Source organism: Stenella coeruleoalba (genome assembly GCF_951394435.1).
Source record: "Stenella coeruleoalba genome assembly, chromosome: X".
Taxonomy (NCBI): domain Eukaryota; kingdom Metazoa; phylum Chordata; class Mammalia; order Artiodactyla; family Delphinidae; genus Stenella; species Stenella coeruleoalba.
This window is the reverse complement of record NC_137152.1, coordinates 106,647,315-106,657,800: the sequence shown is the minus strand read 5'-3', so window position 1 is coordinate 106,657,800 and position 10,486 is coordinate 106,647,315. Positions and strand designations below refer to the sequence as shown.

At 38.7% G+C, this 10,486-nt stretch overlaps 1 pseudogene across 1 annotated transcript; it reads left to right on the top strand.

Annotated features, from left to right (window-relative positions):
* The first annotated feature begins 6,517 nt into the window (after positions 1-6,517).
* Positions 6,518-7,523, top strand: LOC307180961 (olfactory receptor 10A4-like; annotated as a pseudogene). The gene has a single exon. The product of its transcript is annotated as an olfactory receptor 10A4-like (transcript).
* The last annotated feature ends 2,963 nt before the right edge of the window (positions 7,524-10,486 follow it).

Here is a 10,486-nt window from a genome sequence, read left to right as displayed (position 1 = left end):
ATCAGCGACATCATTAACACACTCCTCAAATATGATATTACTATGGATCGTATAGATTTCTAGTTGATAAAGGGTTTCCCGTACATCATTTGAGTCCCACAGCAACTCTGTGAGGTCAGCAGGGCAGGGATTATCGCTCCCATTCAAAGTAGGAAAACCTGGGATTTAGTAAAGATAAATGACACACCAGATTGCACATGCAGCAGGAGATCCAAGTCTAGAACCTAGATTTTCTGTCACTCGTTTCAGTACTTTTTCACATTGTACACTCTCCAAGCTATTGCTTGGTGCTTTCAGCAGCCTCTGGTGGCTGGCCTAAATGGATCGTGGCTCTAACCCATGTGACATGTCAGATACTCCAATTTCCAATTTCACACTATTAGTCAGCAGTCACTGAATGGGAAGTTCAGGATGTCATGAGAATCCAACATTGATCTCTCAATTAAAAAGCAAAGCTCCCCTGGGAGCTAAACTTAAAGATAATTGGTTTTCTTATTTGAGCTGTATCTACCAATCCCTGCTTGCAGAAGGTTGTAGGAGTGTTTAAAACATGGATACATAGGCCAGTATTGTGCTCTTTCTAAACCCAAAGGAGGTCACTGCAGGAGCTAAAAATGCTTTGGTTACAACCGCCTGAAAACCAAAAGAGCCTTTAGGGTGAAGTTCTCTTAGATCTTCTTTTTGGAAGCTTGGTGGGTTCCAGGGAAGTTAGGGAGTAAAGTATAATTGTGCAGATATAAAAGGAAAGGTTGGAAAGCCATGATTCTTAAGGCCCTGTCGGATCTTTTTAAAGGACATATAATATCGTGTCTGTCATGATGTTGCTGGATCTATTCCTGGTCAAACGACATAGTAGTGGTACAGCAAACCAGCTACATGTCTTAGCAATCCACTTTGGTTTCTGCTAAGTATTTTGGGCTCCACATATGCAGATGGAACAAGAAGACAGGCTCTGAGGAAGCAAAGTGAACATCTCTACCATGGGCTCATCATAGCCATCTAAGGATGGCTTAAGTTTCCAAACTCAAGTGGAAGGAAAAAGATGAGGTAATTATCTTGATAATCACTGTCCACACCCATCTTTACCCCTTTCTCCTCTTCTAAAAGATGATTGTTCTTTCTTGTCTAAGGATAATGCCTCCACTTGTATATTTCCCCATCCTATCCCCTCTAACCCTCCTTGCTCCATCAGTCATCCCTTTGCATGTCTTTCATATTTACTTCTCTCTGGACTTAGACTCTTCACCTAGAATCTTGATCAAGTTTCTCCTTTACTAAAAAGCAAAATCAAGAATGAACAAGAATATCTTCTCTCAATCCTTTCTCTCTCTTCTACCTCTACTTTATTTTGGCTCTCTCTCCCTCTCCTTTACTTCACCAACAGTCTTGAAATAATAACCTACATTTCTTGTTTTTACTTTATACATCCCTGTCTCAGTACTGTCAGGATTCTTGTCACAGCACTCCAATATTCATGGCTCCTTTACTAACAATTCTGATGGTTCCTTTCCTTCCTTGGACTCTGTGATATCACTCTCTTTGTTTCTCCCACTTTAACCCATTAAAAAATTTTTTTTTGGTATTTCTTTCTCCAAAAATGTATGTGCTCCCCCGCTTTTTTGTCCTCAGGCCCCTACTCATTTTGCTCAAACAATCTTTCTGAAATCAATGGCCAACATGGTCCTCAGGTAACTGGATGTTTTTCCACATTATTCCCTCTGCCTGAAATACCTTCTCTCTCTTCTCCTAAGAAGGTACTACTTTTGCTGGACACCCACCAGAGCTCTGAAATAGTTTACTTCATCCTACCTTCCAAACCCCTTTTTCCTAAAGCAGGTTTTTTGTTACATGTCCATCATGGAAAGCTACCTCAGTTTCTGTTATTTGTTGTTCAGCTCAGATGATGGCAATCTCCGTATGACTCCTATCATCCAGTTACTAAACAAAAACTCTTGGCTCATAATACGATTAGCATCTTGTCAAATTCACACTGATATCAACATACATAAGATTAACTTTTTACCTCCAAAAAAATAGCCATAATTGAAATACAATGTTGTAGTATAGTAATCATCATACTCAGTTTTTGTATCTGAAAAATCAGATGAGACAAATCAAAGACCTACTCCCACTCCCACATACCTCACAAGATTTTTGGGAAGATTAAAAATAATGATGGATCTGAAAGTTCTTTGAAAATCATTAAGCTCCCGACACATGTTACTAAACTGAAGGTAAGTCTTTCTTCAGGTACTTACATGTTACACATTAAGGGCTGGACACTGAAGAGAGACAAAAAGAAAGCAAAAAGTATAAGAGCATGCTATAATGGAAGGAGCAAGAACCAGAAAATAAGACCTGGGTGTCATTTCCTGCTCTGTTATTAACTAGATCTAGATCCTAAGAAAGACAATTTACCTGCCTGAATTTTCTTTTTTAGTCAAAAAATTAAAGGGTTGGTCAAATGACAGTTTTAATGTCCTTTCTGTCTTTAATAAACAGCAGAAGGAAATGGAAGAGACTTAACACTTATCTATAGTCCTTCATTACAACTGTTTTTACAAATATTCCCTAACTCTCTTGCCCCTCTTTTCTTCCATTGTTTTCATTTGTCAAACTCCAAATCTGATTGAAACCAACTATTTGCCTACCCCACTCTAGCTAAACATTGCTAGTGAAGACCATGCAAGAAAGCCGTGTGATTACACCTTAAACTTATGCTCTCAAAAATCAAATTGCCACTCAATACTGCCTGGAAATTTTAGTGTTTCTTCTAGAAGGAGGATAGCATTCTCATTTACAGATACGACTATTTTATTATATTTCCTCTGCCCTCAAACCTCCCATATGTCTTCCTTTACCCTCACTTTTGCATGATAACATCTCCTACTTTGTTGAGAAAATGGAAACCATTAGAAGCAAACTCCACCATCTTCCTAAGGTTAGATGTATCAACTTACTACAACTGCATCTATTTTCTCTAGCCTTCCTCTTGTTAAAAAGATGAAGTGTCCATGTCCTTACCACAGGTGAACCCCTCCACTTGTGCTCTGTATCCCATCCTTTCTCACTTTATAAAAGATTTTACTCTTAAAATTAGCTCCTCATTTACTAATATATCATCAAAAACCCCTCTATGCTGGATCACTCTGACCAGCATGAAAAAGGGAAAGTCAATGCTCATCTCTCTAGTTACCACTCAATTTTTCTGTTCCTCTTCAGTCTCCACTACTTTACTGAATCTATTTTCCATGTAACCAAACATAAGAGACTATTCTGTGTCTTCATCTTAACCTTATACCAGCTTTTAACACAATCAATAACTTTCTTCAAACATGGCTTCTCTTACTGTATTTCCTCCCACTTTACATCCTACCTCACTGACTCCTTTTCAATCTCTTTTTCTTACTTTTCCTTCTGTCAGGCCTAAGAGAAAGAGGGTCTTAAAGCTCAGCGTAGTACATTCTTGTGTATCCATAATTTCTCTGCAGGTCACCTTGTCCATTATTGTGGCTTTGAATATTATCCGTATGCTGATGATTCCTAAATTTATATTCTACTCCAGCGTTCTCATGTGGGCTACATACTCTCAAATCCAGCTGTCCACTTCTCCTCTCCACTCAGAATTCTCATAAACAAACATCTTAAGCTTAACACCTCCAAATTGAACTTTCCCCTAAACTTCCCTCCACATTATCACCATTAAAGTAAACAGAAACAGTTGCTCAAACCAGAAACCCAGGAGTTATCTTTGATAGTTCACTTTTTATCACTCCTCACATCTAATTTATTAGTAAGCCCTGGCATGTCTACCTCCAAAATGTATCTTGACCCTGTCTTCCCTCCAACTTTTTTGCAACCACTTTATTCAGGTTTACTATCATCTCTCACTTGGTCCACTGAAATAATCTCTTAACTGTCTTAATCTACCCATGAAGTTCTCACTCTAATTCATTAATTACACAGTGTAAAAAGTGATTATAAGGTGTAAATTTTTTTTAACATCTTTATTGGGCTATAATTGCTTTACAATGGTGTGTTAGTTTCTGCTTTATAACAAAGTGAATCAGTCATACATAAACATATGTTCCCATATGTCTTCCCTCTTGCGTCTCCCTCCCTCCCACCCTCCCTATCCCACCCCTCCAGGCTGTCACAAAGCACCGAGCCAATATCCCTGTGCCATGCGGCTGCTTCCCACTAGCTATCTACCTTACTACGTTTGTTAGTGTGTATATGTCCATGACTCTCTCTCGCCCTGTCACAGCTCACCCTTCCCCCTCCCCATAACCTCAAGTCCGTTCTCTAGGAGGTCTGCGTCTTTATTCCTGCCTTACCCCTAGGTTCTTCATGACATTTTATTTTCTTAAATTCCATATATATGTGTTAGCATACGGTATTTGTCTTTTTCTTTCTGACTTACTTCACTCTGTATGACACACTCTAGGTCTATCCACCTCATTACAAATAGCTCAATGTTGTTTCTTTTTATGGCTGAGTAATATTCCATTGTATAAAGTGCCACATCTTCTTTATCCATTCATCCGATGATGGGCACTTAGGTTGTTTCCATCTCCGGGCTATTGTAAATAGAGCTGCAATGAACATTTTGGTACATGACTCTTTTTGAATTTTGGTTTTCTCAGGGTATATGCCCAGTAGGGGGATTGCTGGGTCATATGGTAGTTCTATTTGTAGTTTTTTAAGGAACCTCCATACTGTTCTCCATAGTGGCTGTACCAATTCACATTCCCACCAGCAGTGCAAGAGTGTTCCCTTTTCTCCACACCCTCTCCAGCATTTATTGTTTGTAGATTTTTTGATGATGGCCATTCTGACCGGTGTGAGATGATATCGCATTGTAGTTTTGATTTGCATTTCTCTAATGATTAATGATGTTGAGCATTCTTTCATGTGTTTGTTGGCAGTCTGTATACCTTCTTTGGAGAAATGTCTATTTAGGTCTTCTGCCCATTTTTGGATTGGGTTGTTTGTTTTTTTGTTATTGAGCTGCATGAGCTGCTTGTAAATTTTGAAGATTAATCCTTTGTCGGTTGCTTCATTTGCAAATATTTTCTCCCATTCTGAGGGTTGTCTTTTGGTCTTGTTTATGGTTTCCTTTATAATGTGTAAATTTGATCACAATGCTGCTTAACCTCCTCCAATGAATTCCTACCATATTTAACGTCTACATGGCATAGCATGGCCTACAAGGACATAGATGACCTGGCCCTTTCCTGTTTTTCTACTCATCTCTTCTTCATCTCTTTCTCTCTGTCTCTCTGTGTCTCTATCTCTCTCTCTGTCTCTCTCTCTGTGTCTCTGACTCTGTTTCTCTCTCTCTGTCTCTCTCTCTCTCTCCAACTCCCCCAAACCATATATATGTATTTTTCAATTTCAGTTTTTCTAACACTCTAAATCATTCCTTGCTTAAGGTCTGTTCCCTCTGCCTAGAATACTTTCTCCCACCCCTCACTCCCAAATCTTGCATGACTATCTCCTTCCCATTTTTTTAGGTCTCAATGTTTTAGGATTTTCTTGACCACACCAACCAAAGTAGCCCTCTCCTAAACACACATACATACAGCATATTCCTATTTTGGGTCCTTATTTTTTACATTCATAGTGGACAACTCAAAATTATGTTATGGGTCTCTTTACTTGTGTTTAGTCTTTCTTTCCTACTAAAATGTTAACTCCATGAGATGTAGAGAGTACTCCTGACTTGTTAAAAAATTCTTGACTTTTTCACCATTTTATTCTAAGCACCTTTCAAAGAGTTTGGCACAGAGTAGGCACTCAATAAGTGTTGTCGAATGGATGAATGAATGTATTAAATGACTAATATGGACCAGTGATTGTGCAAATCGTGTTACATAGAATTAATATGCTGTTCTAAAGATGAGGAAACTGTCAGATAAGTGATGTGACTTACTCAAAGGCACACGTCATTCAGTGGCAGAGCTGGAATTTGAATTCAGGTATGTCTCTATTATACCATACCATATCCCTACCATCACTAGTTCACCCTCATGTCATTATGCCTCCTCTACTAATGTATAGAGAACTTACTATTAAATAAGTTGTAAGAATTAAACATCCTTCAACATTTGAAATTCAAGTCATATTATTTAATTGGTATGGAATTTCTAAAACAGGAAACAAATTTGATCATAGACTTTTTACAATTTACAGGTAAGTCATTCAGAATATTCATTGCTGCTGATGATAACACCTCTAGCAGCAATAGAAACAACCAGAGTAAGATCTCCAAAGATAGAATATTTTCTATTTTTTCAAAAATAAATAGCAGGAAAAATGTGCATCTTCATATGTCATAAGCATAGTTTCAAGGGCCTATACATTCTATATATGAAGGGATAATTGAAGTCAAAGGTGAACTTTCCAAATGGCCTCTGGGGGACTGTGATCAAATTTATTAATTAAAAATCTTGAACATCCAGAAAGAAGCCAATTATGCTTGATATGTACGATGCCTCTGAGCAGTTTCATTTTTTTCTAAAAATAGAATTTGATCAATGGTCATTCTTTTCTTTTTTTCATTTTTTAGATCCAAGTCATGGCTAGCACTGAAGAAAATATGACTCAGATTTCAGAACTTAGCCTTTTGGGTTTGGGGGATCTTCACGGCCTTCAGTATCTTCTTTTTGGGGTATTTTTGGTCATCTATGTGGTGACTCTCATGGGCAACATTGTAATCCTAACTGTGGTTTTGGCTGATTGCTCCCTTCATTCTCCCATGTATTTCTTGCTTGACCACTTTTCCTTCCTAGAGTTTGGCTACACCACTACCATTGAGCCCATGATGCTAAGGACATTGCTGTCACCTCATGGGCCTATTTCCTTCTCAGACTGCGCTTGCCAGTTTTATTTATTTATTTATTTATTTATTTATTTATTTATTTTTGCTGCTCTGGTAGCTACAGAATGCTTCTTACTGGTTGTAATGTCTTATGATATTTTCATAGCCATCTGTAATTATTGCATTATTCCAACATCATGGGTTGCTAGCTAGCTAGCTGGCGCCTCTTGGATAGCTGGATTTCTGGCACCCATCCTTCTCGTGGTCCACATTTTTCGGTTAACATTCTGTGCTGCCAGTGAGATTGACCACTTCTTCTGTGATCTGAAGCCCATCATGAAACTGGCCTGCACTGATACTCAAGTAGCTGAGATGACCTCTTTTATATGCACCTCTTTATTTGCACTAGGTCCCTTTCTGCTAACTCTGGCTTCTTATACTGACATCATCTCCACCATTCTCAGGATTCCTTCTGTCACAGGAAAGCAGAGCCTTCTCTACCTGTTCTTCCCATCTTACAGTGGTCAGTCTGTATTATGGGACTCTGGGCATTGTCTGTGGCTTCCCATCAGGGCCTCAGAATGAAGACTTATTGAAGTTGCTTTCCCTTCTGTATACAGTACTTACCCCTGCCCTCAACCCTATTATTTACACTCTAAGGAACAGGGATGTAAAAGTAGCCCTGAGAAAATTGGTGTAATGAGGAATGTACACCTTGTGAAAGAAAGTTTGATTTTTCTAGTAGCTCTTGGTATTTTGTGAAAACCCTAACAAAGTGGAAATCTTTCTAAAGGGTCAAGAATAGCTAGTTTTCCTTTGTCCCATCAAGTTTCTCCACATTAATGAACAGGAAGGGTATCAAAATTTCTTTCATTAAACATTTTGTGGATACTAGGCATTATGCTTTTCTTTGCATGGATTATTGTGCTAAATCCTCATAGCAACACAGTAAGGTAGCTACTGTTATTATCCCTACTTTACAGATATCACAACTGAGTCCTAGAGATTAATTCACCTGCTCAAGACTATCCAGCCAGACAGTAATGAAACCAGGATATGAATTTGAGCCAAAGGTTTGCTTAGCACCAAATCCATGATCTTTCCACTAACTGAGGGTAGCCCAGAATCCTGAGGTGTTCAAAACAGTTGTCTTGAAACATGGAAGACATTACTGCAGATGACTTTTCTTGGGAGAGTATGAGTTAGATGTGAGGTGAGAAGCAGCAGAAACGTAATGTAATGCAATCTAAAGCCCAGCCTGTTTCCTTTCTCCACCTGAAGTCTTGATAAAAATGCATGAGATAAAAATGTCATAGGATTGGGCTTCCCTGGTGGCACAGTGGTTGGGAGTCCGCCTGCCGATACAGGGGACACGGGTTCGTGCCCCGGTCCGGAAGGGTCCCACATGCCGCAGAGCGGCTGGGCCTGTGAGCCGTGGCCGCTGGGCCTGCGCGTCCGGAGCCTGTGCTCCATGGCAGGAGAGGCCACAGCAGTGAGAGGCCCGCGTACTGCAAAACAAAAGGAAAAAAAAATGTCATAGGATTAAAATTGGTTTTAGTTTTCCTTTCAGGATCATTTATTAAAACAAAAGATTAAAATCAACCTTACTGATTCAATAAATTAAACCACATCCAAACAATGGAATACAATACACCCATAAACAAACAAAAACAACATGAAAGAATGGGTCAGCTCTACATGTGCTGTTATGGAAAGAGCTCCGTGATATATTGTAAGGACAAAAAGCAAGGTTCAAAAAACAGTGTCTATAGTATGGCATCATTTGTGTAATAGAAGGTAAAAGAAAGCATATTTATACTTAGTTGTAGATGCATAGACTGTTCTAGAAAGATGCATATGAATTTGGTGATATCAATTGCTTATTGGTAGAAAAACTAAATGCAGGGGAAGTATACCTTTTGAGGTGGGAATCATGTAAATAAATTACCTATTGAAAATTCATCAAACTTAACAAATCATTGTAAATTATACAAAAGATAAAATTGTTAAGCAGCCCACTTTCATATGTCAGTATGAAGTACTTCTAGACACTTAGGAGGCTTCTCTTCTCTCACAGGTAAGTTATAATCTCTCTAAGGGCAGGGACCTTGTCATTACTACTTCTGTATCTCCCCCACAGCACCTTAAATACCAAAAAAAAATGTGCACAGCATAGATGTTTAATTTAACAATTGTTATTATCATCCAAGATAGGGGAACTCAACATCCAGAGAGCATAACAATTTCTAACAACTTGATGCATTCCCACTTATAGAATGGAAAACCCAAGGGGGAAAAGTACGAGCTGTGTATCTGATGTTCTCCTTAGTACTCCATGGAAGTGCAATCTTAAAGGTTGGCAAGGGGCTGGGCATGAACTGAGAATGGTTTCCTAGGCTCTTCCTTACACTATCACCAGAGTGATCTTCCTTATAATGGAAATTTGTCCCTCCTGTGTTTAATCAACCTCTGACACAAGGATCTCCAGTGAAGATCAGAATAAAGATCTCACACAATTTATGACTCCATGACTTTGCATACGCTGTTTCCACTTTAACCTCTGCCTCACCTCTCCTGGGTTAACTTGTTTTCATACTTCAAAGCCCAACTCAAATATCAAATGTCAAGTGTCACAAATTCCGTGAAGCATTCCTTGATTTTTCACCACCGTCTAAAATTAGGCCTTCTTTCTTCCTATGCTACTAAAGCACTTTGCATATATTTCTATTTTAGCATTGATCAGGTTATACAGCAATTCTTTGCATATATGTCTATCTCGCCACTTAATAATGAATTCCTTAAGACAAAGAATGTGTCTTATTCATTTCTGTCTCTACCACACTTTCACCTCCAGCTCTTCCCGGCACCTAGAATGGGGCCTGACAAAGAATAGGCATTCAAATAAACATTTTGAAATAAATACAATTATTAAATGACTAAAGTCACACAATTAGTTAGGGAATGGGTCAGACCTCTGACATCTAGTCAATTGTTCTTCTATTATATAATGCCACTATTTTTCCAGTTCTAAAAGTCTGAGATTTGCCTTGGTGCAAATTTAACAGTAGAATTTGGGGTGAGGACTGGGAAATCTTGAGCATTTCTTCTTAGGGTCAGAGGCAGGCATTACCTTGAGTCCTTGGAAAGGCAGCCTAAATTATTAATTAATTAATATCTTTAACACAATTGTTCAAAAGAAATAATATAAACATCTACTATGCATATAGCACATTTCTGGGCACAAAAAGAGTAAGTTTCATCTGAATTTACCAAGAAAACTCTCTAGTCTAATCAGTAGAATACCTACACAGTCCCAGACATACAGCTCACACCCAGTAAATGTTTGTTCAACTAAACCAAGCCAAGGGAAGATCGAGTGGCCTGAATTTCTGGGAAGGGAACTGTCCTCTGTTGAGAAGATCATCAGTTTCTAATACCTGTATTCTTAAACCTGGAGTCACAGGTACCGTAGATATGTGAATTGTGCGATGCATTGGGGGAAAAATAAATATGGTGAGAAGAAGGGGGAGGGATATTTCCACCTAGAAAATTCATCATTGCCTCCTCTACAACACCAGCGACCATCTGCCAATGAGAAGGCAATACATCCATGGAGAGCAGCAATTAGAGCTAATTGGGTTTCTTCTTTTTAATACCTGAGAC